Source organism: Pelodiscus sinensis, chromosome 29, assembly GCF_052426305.1.
Source record: "Pelodiscus sinensis isolate ZL-2025 chromosome 29, ASM5242630v1, whole genome shotgun sequence".
NCBI lineage: Eukaryota > Metazoa > Chordata > Testudines > Trionychidae > Pelodiscus > Pelodiscus sinensis.
In genome coordinates this window covers 1,096,896-1,109,561 of record NC_143080.1, presented here as the reverse complement: position 1 = coordinate 1,109,561, position 12,666 = coordinate 1,096,896, and the positions used below count along the sequence as shown (strand labels likewise).

The window sequence follows — 12,666 nt, the reverse complement described above, 5'->3', positions numbered from 1 at the left end:
GCATGGAGTAGGGATGTAATAGTGTAGTCAATAGATAAGCAAAAGCTTATAGCTTAATGCTATAGACTACACGCATTCCTCCCCTCCCTTGCCAGTTCTTTTTTAGCAGGCTGGCCAGCAGCCTGGCTCAATCCCTGCTTGCGCTGGGGTCCAGGACCTACCCCCACTGTGCCTCTGATACAGAAGCAGCAGCACAGAGTGGCAGGGGCTCTTCAGGGGTGGGGAGAGAGCACACTGGCTGCTGGTTCCACACCAGGTTACTATAGAATAGTTGAGTAACCGATAAGAATTCATGAGGTTACTCGACTGTTCAATTAACCGATATTTCACATCCCTAGCATAGAGTCTGGGGCCAGATCCTGGGCTCCACGTGGTGCTGCTGCTTTGAAATGCCACTGCGGGAGCTCGAGCTCCTGCAGCATTTCAAAGCAGCAGTGCCGCATGGAGCCCGGGGTCAGTGGGGAGTCCCCAGCTGACCCTGAGCTTCACGTGACACTTTCGCCTTTAAAGTGTAGCAACAGCCCTAGGGCTGTTGCTACAATTCAAAGGCAGAGACGCCCTATCGACTAGTTGAATAGTCAATTACCCGCAATTTAACATCCCCAGATCTTATTGTTTCTGGTATTAAAAATAAAACATTGAAATGCACGTACTATTGGAAATCCTTATGAGATAAAGTTTTGGTGCCCTTTTTTAAAAAACGAACCCTCCCAACTAACTAGGGTCCCCCAGCATCAGGCTCCTCCTGGCATTTCAAAGCGTCAGCGCTGCGTGGAACTAGGGATCAACTGGGGAGTTCCCAGTTGATTCTGGGCTCTGAGAGATGCTGCTGCTTTGAAATGTTCCAGGAGCCCGGGCTCCTGCAGCAGTGTTTCAAAGCAGCAGTGCTGTGTGGAACCCAGGGTCTGGCCCTAGGCTCCACACAGCGATACCACTTTGAAGTACACCCTTCTTCCCCTGCTTTGCTGCCTCTTTCTGATAGAGGCAGCAAAGGGGGGTGAGGAGTGACTAGTCAACAAGCTTATGACGATCCAATAAGCATTTGCTTATCGATAGTCGACTAGTCGTTCACATCTCTAGTAAGATCTAATTTCAATCTCTGAATGAAAGCTATTCTGAAAAATTATGAGAGGAGTGGTAGTGAAATTACAGGGGTCCTTATGCTTATTAAAAAACAGGAAGTTATACAACTATCAAGTAGTTTAAAGAAAAAGGATGGAGGTAATAGTGACTGGACAATTGTTATTGAATGTTCACAAGGGGTGGGGGTGGGAAATGTTACAAGGACTTGCTTTGCAAGGATCTATAAACTTCTAGGTGGTGGTCAGAACTGTGGTTTCATATGCCCTATTTAAAGCTGGCTTTATTTTTCTGTCTTCATATTGCTGAAATGACGATGTGGTTTTCTCATTCTAATTGTAGTAAATATGGAAAATACTGGCAGCAGGCATGAGACTACCTGGCAACTTTTTGATGGATCTTCCCCGGCTGCAGCTCTGCAAACCTGCTTGAGACTGCAGGTAGGGCAGCACTGGGAAGAGGAGCCAAAGGAGATGCTGAAGATCAAAGGGATGCTCAATACCTCCCGGTGCTGCATCCTGCTCTTGCACTTGGACCCTGGGTTTGGCAAATCCCAGCAGCCCTTGAAGGAAAAGCTGGGATATGCCGTCCTTGGGATGCACCCCACCAAACCTCACTGCCCCCTTTCTCACAGTCACTCTTTCTAGCTGCAGGCACATCTGCAGGGCTGCAGCCAGGGAAGGAAGCGCTGGGACATGTCAATCACTAGCAACAGGCAAGTCTGCACGACTCTATACAAGGAAAGTATGCGCTAGCACTTCCTTCACCAGCTGCAGCCATGTGCACCTGTCCTCCACTTACCCGCAACGCTCAGACAGAATATAAACTATTTTGCTGGTTAACAACTAACAGATTGTTAAAAAGTGCATTCTACTGCACTCAACAACACACTTTTGCAATGTAAAATATAAACACTATCAAGTGCTGTTAAATAAAAAAAACTTAAAGGGGGACTGACTATTCCTCATTTTAAGAAGTGCAGAAAGTTAACTTCTTCTGGATAAAATGTACCATAGAAAAACCATTTACTAAAGGGGATGAGCAAAACCCGGACATGTTTGATGAGCCTCATGTGAGACATGTTTACTGTCACTTGTAATCAGAGGCAACCAACATAATAATTTAAGTCCCTATTCCAAGCTTCCAGCAGCTCTTCAACATTTGTTGCATTCAGTAGTAGTGTATGCCACATTTGACATCCAAAATGAGACAAAAATCAGTGATTTACTACTAAAAACCCAACCACCAAATGAAAGGCAAATGACTTGGACATAAGGAAGTTACAATTTTTTAAAAACGTCAACAGCATCATCCTCAGTGTAGAACAAAATGAGCAATTTAAATAAAGCACTTTTGTCCAAAACTCATTCCTCTGGGAAGATTTAAATTTGCAGGTCCACTGACCGATTTTGAAAGTGAATTAATAAAAGAAACAGCATGCTTGTTAACACAAGATAATTGATCAAAAACAGCTACAGCGATTTTTATAGGAGAATTTATATTCTTTGCAATAGTATTGATTATGTGCAAAACCCACAAAGAAAGGTATAGTAAAAATCTTAAATTGATTGCATAGTGAAAATAAACTCTGTGCTTCTGGTTTGTACAGTATCCAGCATAATAGGCACCCTTTTTGTCCTTAGGCACTAATATAATAACCATTATTAATAATAATTGCAATAAACCTAATCTTCAGGCTTATGCATGCTTGGTATTATTTAGTCTTTATTTTCTCAACACGCCTAACAGTCCTACAGCATGCTGTGAATGTTCAAATTGTGTAACTGACATCAGCTGGAAAAAGGAGGACTGATGTCCCTGCTTTCTTGTGACATTCAAAGGAATTCTCATGAAGATGGAGTCTATTTAACAGCCATAAGTATGCTGCAATGTGCATTGACAATGTGGACCACTTAGATTAAAACATAGCATTTCTCACACAAGCAGCAATTCCATGGAGAGGTCCTACATTTGAAAGAGCAACTGAAACTAGTTTTGGAGGGATCAGATAGTAGTGTCATCAGCCTGTGATCTACCTGAGTCTCAGCAGAAGTCTTGCTTGATTTTATCAAAACTAGAACCACAGAAGGATAAAAATATAAAAAGCAATTAAAATGAACTATGGAGATCTGTTACTTGGCCAACGAGAGTGATCCTCAATACAGTAGAACCTCAGCATTATAAACAACCTCAATTCCTGAGGTGTTTAACTGAAACACTCATAATTCTAAACAAAATGTCATGGTTGCTCTTTCAAAAGTTTACAACTGAAATTGCCGTAGTAAAGTTTCAAAGCTGTATTATGCATAAGAAAAAGTCACTTTCATTTAAATTAAATTAAATAAGCATAAAAACAGTTATTACACTGTCAAATCTTTTAAGATCCCCCCCCCTTTTTTCAGTAGTCTATGTTTTGCACAGTACTGTACTTGTTTACAGGAGGTCCCCAATTTACAAACAGGTTATGTTTCAAAAGTTTATTTTGCTTGGAACTCAGAACACATTTTCCCATAGAAACAATGTCATAAATGGTAGTAAGGTTCCCAGGCTAGTCCACAAATGCCTATTTAACTCATAATGTAGCTGAAATACTGTATATCTGCAATGAAAATTAGTAGAAATAGTTTATTTAATCTTTAATGCTGTTGCTTGAGGAAAGGCAAGTTTAATTAGAGCAAGATGAGGCAGGTGGAGATTCTGAAGGGGACTTCTGGGCATTTCCCAGCCACTCACTCTTCTCCCCTCCCTCCCCACTTGCATGGGCTCTGTGCCAGCTCCTGCAGCCAGCCCCATCCCGTCTGCCACTCCTCTCTCCCCACGAACTGCACCCAGCCCCAAGTAACCAGGAGCAGGGGGCAGTCAGTGGCTGGAGAGAAGTGGCAGTTTACCCTTCAAAGCGCAACTTCTCTCTAGCCACTGGCTATGTGACCATTCCCTGCTCCTCCAGTCAGCATTTGCACTGCCCACCACCACCTGCTCTTCTTGCCTGTTCCTTGAGGCAGCAGGTGAGCTTTTGTTTCTATGTGCAGATGTCTGTAACATGGGGAGTGCCTGTATTTTGGGTTGTTTTTTTTAAGTCCCTGCTACTGCCTTTTGCGGGTTACAAATAAGGTGTGTGCTTGACTGGTCAGTTTGTAACTCTGGTGTTTGTAATGGAGGTTCTATTGTACAAAGGTCAAAAGTTGAGTCCAAACAAAGAAAGATGAAACATGGCTCATAAGAAAAAATTCTGAATTATTTTTAACAGAAGATGCAAACTGTACAATGCAGATACATATTTATGCAGAAATTTGTCTCAAGTTGCTGAATAAAGATGGTGGAAAATTGTGCAAGTACAAAAATCACAGACAGCTGAACATTTTAATTTGTACACACTCAAACATTCCAGTCAACTCAGCATGTTTTAGCACCTTAGACTGGTGTTGTCAAAAGAATTTGTAATAAGGGGTGCCCTGAAAAGCCCAATTAAAAATCAGTAAAGGGATTTGGTGTCAAATGCCAGAAACAAGAGTGGTTGGTTTAGCTTGCTAGCAGACAGGGAACTACATTATATGTTCCGCTTATAGGAGTGCAAGCTTGTCATTGTGAGCGCTCTCACATTTGAGGAATGTTTATGAAAATGAAGAGTATTTAATATCATAAACATTTTATGGGGTTTCCTGGGTTCATTTTTTCTCCTCCAGGAAAAAGCTAAAAAAGTTTTTTTGGGTTAAGTTTAATACCTGTTAAGGTAAATTAGCAGAAGAGTCCTGCCACCATATTGCATGCAGAGGAATTACATTAGTAAGCTCCCTCGAAACGGAGGATTCTCAGCTCAGCAGAACCCACTGTTATCTGCTCTTTAGCTATTTCTTCACCCACCTTGCAGTTTTTGTATTAATGCCTATTTTCTTCATCTTAAATAATTACCACCAATGTGGTACTATAAGAATGCTTTATGGAAGTCAAGCTAGATTAGATCTACCACATTTTCCTCGTCCAGATCTCCCCCCCCCCCCCAAACTTCAGTAAGCCAACATTGCATTTTATCTAGTTTCCCATTTACCTCCATGTCTTCACTGTTTCTTTCAAAATCTGTCCTAAAGCAGGAGTCTCAAATTCAATTTACCTTAGGGCCAATCCTCATAGCAGGCCAGTGGGCACCCCCCTTTCGCAGGCCTCCACTTATTCCACCTCCACTGTGTATCTCCTGGTCCCTCCTGCTGGCCCGTGCACTCACCCCACACATCCCTTGGGCCCCCATCTGCTGCTCCTGGGTGAATAAAAACTCATGGAAGCCGCTGCTGCCTCCAGAGGCCATACAGCAAGACTAGAGTAAATCCCTGCTCCACGGGTGGGGATGGGAAATGGGAGGGAGGGAGATGTGTGCAGAGATGTCCCTTTCACGGGTATAAACTGTGAAACTATTGACTCGTTTTGTGAAAATGACTAGATATCATGATGCCAACTCTCCTGATTTGATCACAAGCCTCCTGATAATTGGGGATTTCCCCCCCCCCTAGAAAGTCCCACCCACCTGATTAGAATTAAACCAGATATGGGAACTTCACTACTTCACAGCTCATGTGCCATGATTAACTGACTGCTCTGATTTAGTAGATTGACTTGTTTGCTGGTGCACAGTATTAGAAGAGAATCTCAGCATTCTTTTTCTTTTTTTAAAAGGAAAACTTTGTCTCAAGGTTTGTGGAAAAGAGCTAAGAAATGTGTCCCAAGTTCAGCCAAATACTTCAAACACCAGATGTCAAATTAAAAGATCCCCAAGTGAAATCTGTGATTTCAACAAGTCATTCTCCTTTTGAGGGATAGGCAGACTGATTCACGAGTTATGAATACTTAGGGGATGGGAATACAGTACATGCAAGTTGACAGCATTTCTTTCTGATTCCAGGAGCCCAGGCAGAGTCCAGGGTCCTACAAAAGACATGAAACGGAGTCTCAATCATAGAATACTAGAACTGGAAGGGACCTCGAGAGGTCATCAAAGTCCAGTCTAGTTCCCTGCCCTCACTGCAGGACCAAGCACTGTCTAGACCAGTGTATCGCAACCAGTGGTACAAGTCCCCTTAGGGGTACTCGAGAGAAGGCTGGGGGGGTACATGAACACAAATGAAATGTGGAGAGAACTGAATTTTTGTTTTAAGTTTTACTGCGCTTGAAATTTTTGGATGTAAAAAGTACAAAAATTATAATCGCTCACCCAGCTACGATTAAGTTGTTTAAACAAATGTGTTGCAATAGTAGAAATAAAAATTGTGTGTCTGAAAACTATAGGTACTGGGGGTTCTTTATTTTTTGAAAAAGGTGTACTCTATATATATATATATAAATAAAAGGTGAGACACACTGGTCTAGACCATCCCATAGATGTCCGTCTAACCTACTCTTACATATCTCCAGAGATGGAGAGATGGAGATTCCACAGCCTCCTTGGACAATTTATTCCAGTGTTTAACCACCCTGACAGTTAAACTTTTCCTAATGTCCAACTTAAAATTCCCCTGCTACAATGTAAGCCCACTGCTTGTCCTGTCTTCAGAGGCTAAGGAGAACAATTTTTCTCCCTTTTCCTTGTAACACCCTTTTAGATACTTGAAACTGCTGTCATGTCATCTGTTTTCTCTTTTACAGGCTAAACAAACCTAGTTCTTTCAAATTTCCACATGAGCCATGTTTTCTAGAACTTGCATCACTTGTTTGCTCTTCTCTGGACCTTCTCCAGTTTCTCTATATTTCCTAAAATGGACACCGTATGCCAGTTGAAGCCTAATCAGTAGAGTGCACTGTTGACTCATATTTAGCTTGTGTTCCACTATGACCCCTAGATCCCTTTGTGCAGTACTCCTTGTCCTATCCTCACAGGCCAAGATGAACAAGTTTTCTCCCTCCTCCTTATGACACCCTTTTAGATACTTGAAAACCACTATAATGTCCACCCCAAGTCTTCTTTCCAAACTAAACAAGCCCAATTCTTTCAGTCTTCCCTCATAGGACATCTTCTCTAGACCTTTAATCATTCTTGTTGCTCTTCTCTGGACCTTCTCCAATTTCTCCACATCTTTCTTGAAATGTGGTGCCCAGAAATGGATACAACACTGCATCAGAGGTCTAATCAGCACAGAGTAGAGCAGAAGAATGACTTCTCCGGTCTTGCTCACAACACTCCTGTTAATGCAATTTAGAATCATGTAACAAGAAATACCCTGTCCATTCTTCTCTGAAAAAACAAAAAGCTCTCATGCCTTCTTCATACAGAATAAAGGGGGGATGGGGACGAGGAGAATTCCAAGTTCTTCCCTCCCCTTTGTAGGTCAGTTTGAAGTAGAGCTCTGTGCAGATACACTTATCTATCTGTGGATGTGGATATCCGTGAGAGAAATTGGTATCTGCTGATCTGCAGGATTCTACCACTGGGAACTGCAGCATACCTGTGCCAGCTGCTCCTCCTAGCTGTGCTGTTGTACTGCCCTCTGCTCTGCCCCCAGTCATGTTTCCTGTTTAGGGTTGTACAGCCCAGCAAGTGTCAGGGCAGAGGGTGGTGCAGCTACACAGGCTGGCCAGTCTGCTAAAAAAGTACTGGCAAGGGAGAGGAGGAATGCTTGCAGTATATAGCATTAACTGATAAGCAAAAACTTATAGGTTAATTGGTTAATCGACTACACTATTATATCCCTAGGTAGCACTACAGATATTTTTCATCTAGGATTAGTAAAATTAGTCCTTGGAGTAGGTGTTAAGGAAAATTTTTTAAGTCCTGACTATGAACACAGATTATTTTCTTCTGTTGCACATGGACTGAACTCTGGTGAACTGTCTCCAAATTCAGCTGGAGTGAGTAAGCTGTTGGGATCCCCACTCCACAAAATGGGCAACACATTTTCAAAGATTCAAATAGAATCAGTTGGTATTTATCTAATTCTTCAGTTATTGGGTTGTGTTCTACCTGTAAAGCTGGGTCCTAAAGAACAATGTGGATAATGCCTGTATTGTGCACAGAATATACTAATGGTTCTAGAATGGTTTTATAAGCACAGCACAGGAATGACTCATAAGACCCAAACATTACGTTTGATTATATATTAGTCCTATACAAATTATTTGTTCATTATTTTTAAGTGATCCATGTCCACTGCATTTCTCGTAAGTAGTTTATGCTATAAACAGGACAACCAAAGGCAGGAAAATCATAGAGTCAATAGCTATTCCAGCTAAAAGTGGAGTGCAACAGTTTTTCAGTTTACATAGTATGGAGAAAAAATATAAACTATTATAAATCGAAAAACCACATGAAAAAGATTTAGATAAAAAACTGGGAGAAACATTCTACTAAAATTAACAGTAGGAATAAGACCCTCCAAAAAAGGGCACTTTTTCCGGAGGATCGGGGCCAGTGTAGAGGGTCTTTTCCGGCTTTTTTAAAAGCCGGAAGAAAAGCGGCGGACATTTTTATTTAAAGGCCCCGGGGGATATTTAAAGCCCCCACGGATTTCCCTACGACGACTGGTGAAATTTACATGCCCCTTCCGGAAAAGGGGGCAGTGTAGACGTAGCCTTAGGGTCTGGATTATTTCACTCTGGTACATATCATTACTAATCTTCTGAGTCTCCCTTCTATACCCAAGAACAAGAAAGCAAAGTGAAGGATGAAACCTTAACTAAGAAGGTATTTGCTTTGTTGGGTTAAAACAGGAGTGGGGAACCTCTGGAGTACCAGCTGCATTCAGTTCATAAGGATTAGCCACTGGTGGGCTACCAGACGTTATGTTTACCTAAGCAGCTGCTGACATGTCAGTGCCCAGTAGCCGCAGTTCCTGGTCCACAGGCAATAGGAGCTGCATTACAGTCTCTTCATCTCACACATGAATAAAAGATTCTCAGATTGCTTAACAAGAGAAGAGAAACAAATGTCACCAAGCCTTTGTAAGCTAACATATCAATCTACATCTTAAAAGCGATAGAAATGTAGCCGTGTTAGTCTGGTGTAGCTGAAACAAAATGCAGGACTATGTAGCACTTTAAAGACTAACAAGATGGTTTATTAGATGATGAGCCTTCGTGGGCCAGACCCACTTCCTCAGATCAAACAGTGGAAGAAAATAGTCACAACCATATATACCAAAGGATACAATTTAAAAAAGTGAACACATATGAAAAGGACAAATCACATTTCAGAACAGGAGGGGGATTCGGGGGGGGGGGGGGGGGGAGGAAGGAAAGTAAGTGTCTGTGAATTGATGATATTAGAGGTGGGGAGAGTGGGATGTCTGTGAGCTAATGGTATTAGAGGTGATAATTGGGGAAGCTATCTTGGTAATGGGAGTGTTTGTTCATTCCTTCCCGGAGAGTGTCGAATTTTAACATGAATGACATTTCAGAGGATTCCCTTTCAAGTGCAGATGTAAAAGGTCTTTGTAGCAGAATGCAGGTGGTTAAGTCATTGAGAGAGTGTCCTTTCTGGTTAAAATGGCAAGAAACTGTTTTTTCTTTGTGATCTTGTCTGATATCTGTTTTGTGGGCATTAATCCTTTGGCGAAGTGTCTGAGATGTTTGTCCAATGTACATAGCAGACGGACACTTTCGGCACATGATAGCATAAATTATATTTCTGGATGCGCAGGAATGTGTGTTCTTGATCTTATAACTCACTTGGTTAGGTCCAATAATGGTATCAGCAGAGTGAATATGTGGACAAAGCTGGCAACGGGGTTTGTTGCAAGGGAAGGTACCAGGGTTGGTGTTAGTGTGGTATGTCCTGTGGTTGTTGGTAAGAATCATCTTGAGGTTAGGTGGTTGTCTATAGGAAACTATGGGTCTGTCTCCCAGAGCCTCTTGGAGTTTAGTATCCTGTCCCAGTATAGGCTGTAGTTTATTGATAATGTGTTGGACAGGTTTAAGTTGGGGGCTGTAGGTGATGACAAGTGGCATCAAATAAAAGGGCAGTCAAATAAAAAAAAGAGAACCCTATTTAGTTTAACAGGAGACTGGGTCTTTCAACAAATAATAAATAGGCTGGGTTGGAGCGGGCTATGTTATAGTCTGTTTTACTGTGACGTGTGTGGGACAATGTATCTACAAAATGCTACTATGACTGTAGGAAGATGAAGGCCTAAAACTAAAGTCCATGTAGCACAGGTTGAAGCCTGAGGCCTAGCTAACAAAGGATAAAACATGGCTAACATACAGCAAAGCTATGTTGTGAGCAAGAGGTAGGCCCCACTCATAGAACTTGGCACAAACCGGGCTGAGAGTGTAAAACACTAATTGGCAATAGGCCCAGGTATAGAACATTAATTGGTACTAGGTACCAACTGTAAAACAGTAATTGGTACTGGTCATAAGTTCAAAGCACATTCCAAAAGAATGGTACCGCCAGCTCATTAAAAAAGACCTTGGTACCCTCACTCACCACAGACAGAGCTAGGTTCAGGAAAGGGTCTAAAATGACAGCATAATAGACAGCGATGATCTAATCAAACTGCGAGGTACAGAGCGATGGGTAGGGATGAAAGCGACTAATCAACTATCCGATAAGCTTTTGTTTATCAGATAGTCGACACACTAGTCAACTAGTTGCTTTCCCCCGCTTGCTGCCTCTTTCTGATAGAAAGAGTTCTGAGGGGGGGGGGAGCTGGCTTAAAAGCCAGTTACCTCCAGCTCTGTGTTAGGGGGCAGGGTTAGGATTACCCCCAGTCCCAGCAGGGACTCTTGTACATTTCAAAGGTGGAACACCGCATGCACTTCTGCCTTTGAAATGTAGCAACAGTCAGGTGGGCTCTTGCTACATTTCAAAGTGGAAGCGCCCTTATTGACTAATCGAATAGTCCATAGAAATTCCATCGACTATTTGATTAGTTGATTAGTCTAATTTTAACATCCCTAGTGATGGGTGGTATCGAAGAAATGTGAGAGGGTGGGACGTGAGTGATGTGTAACTTGTTTGTTTATAAAGTGGTCATAGGCGTGCGCAGCACATTTCATTAGTGTGCACCCAAATAATTTTTTTTAAATGCACTTTGAACCCCCATTAGCCACATCCCTAACCCCCATTAACCACGCACCTGACCCCCATTAGCCACGGCTCTGGAAGTAACCCTCTCCAGGCAAGATGGGCACATGACCAAAAGTAAAAAGTGTCGTGTGACCCCCAACCCAAGGACTTTTCCCACCATCCACCTACCAATAGGGATTAGTTTGGCCCCTCTAGTTTCTCTCTAAGAGTTTCCTCCCATGAGCAGAATGAATTATGTTGTGCACAAGTGCCGAATTCATGTGGCTTGTTTGGATGTGCCATTGTGGCACCCAAGTTATTAATAAATATCTACCTTTCCCCTCTGCTGCCATGTCTCTTTCCCTTGCTCCATCAACTCCCCTGCCTGCTGCCCCCCAACCCCTCACCCTCCTCTGCTGTCCTGACTCCTGCCCTTCTCACTGCTCTCAGCCTTCCTGAGACCTGCCCCTCCTCCACCAGCTCTTCTCTCCACCCTACGCCCACTCCTCCAGTAGCCCCACTCTGATCATGTGAGCTACCTCTCCTCATCCCTTCGTCTAACACCTCCCTCACCTCTCTCCTCTGGTGCTGGTCCCTTCCCTGCAGGTGTCTGCCCTTCTGCTTCACCCCCAGAATCCCTGGCACCTTCACCTTCCCCCTGCACCCTCCTGGTGCCTCCCCCTTCCCTCACTGCCCCTGCCCCCTTTGTCCTTTTTCCCCTGATGCCCATCCCCTCACCACCCTCTGCCCCCATTCTCCTCATGCCCCTGTGCCCTCACACATGACTTGCTCCAACCCCATCTTCCTCATGCCTACCCCTTCTGTCAAGCCTTCTCCCAGCACCTCCCCCTCCAATCCCCAATGCCCTTACCCTCTCCTCTTCCAGCATCACCGTCACCCCTCCCATTGACACCTCCCCTCCTGCCCTTTTCCTCATTGTCTCCACTTCCGCCCTAGCATTTGTGTCTCCTCTACCCTGTCCCCTTTCTTCCCCCTCTCCCCTCCACCTCCGTACAAGCCCCTTACACCCCTTCCTCTTTCTTCTTCCTCCACCCTCCCCCACCGCAAAAGCCCCTTCCTCTCCCACCCCTTCCTCTTATTCCCCCCCGCCTTACTTTCAGCTTCTGCCTTACAGCTTGCAGGGCTGGAGTCAGAGCCAGCCCAAGCTGGAGCGCCGGGGAGGGGCACCCCCGGGGCGCCGTATGGTGCTGCAGGGCCGGGCGGGGACGCCCCTGGGGCATCATACCGCACGGTGATGCAGGGCGGGGCGCCACGTGGTGAAGCCAGGACAGTCAGGGACACCCCCAGGGCGTCACGCGGTGCTGCAGGGCCAGGTGCCACGCGGTGCTACTGGGATGGGCGGGGGCAGCCCCGGGGCACCGCGCTGTGCTGTCGGGCCAGATGAGGGCGCTCCCGGGTGCCACGCCGTGCTGCCAGGGGCGCCCCAATGGCGCTGCGCCATACTGCCAGGCTGGGCGGGGGCGCTCCCGGGTGCCGCACCGTGCTGCTGGGCCACGCTGTGCTACTGGGCTGGGTGGGGCCCAGGGTGCAAAAATGGCTCGGGCTACTAGGCCCGAGACATTAGGGTGTGCCTGGGC

General features: G+C 44.5%; 1 protein-coding gene across 7 annotated transcripts in view; it reads right to left on the bottom strand.

Annotated features, from left to right (window-relative positions):
• Nucleotides 1–12,666, bottom strand: part of SPOP (speckle type BTB/POZ protein) — a 43,289-nt gene that overhangs the window by 22,423 nt on the left and 8,200 nt on the right. For 3 of the 7 annotated variants that reach the window (XM_075911545.1, XM_025183266.3, XM_006120441.5), the window contains exon 3: nt 8,850–8,962. The exons of 3 other annotated variants lie outside the window; for them this stretch is intronic. The gene's annotated coding sequence lies outside the window, so the exon portion shown is untranslated. Of the gene's footprint in view, nt 1–5,938; nt 5,995–8,849; nt 8,963–12,666 lie in introns of all 7 variants that reach the window. One more of the 7 variants, XM_075911546.2, reaches the window with a different exon arrangement.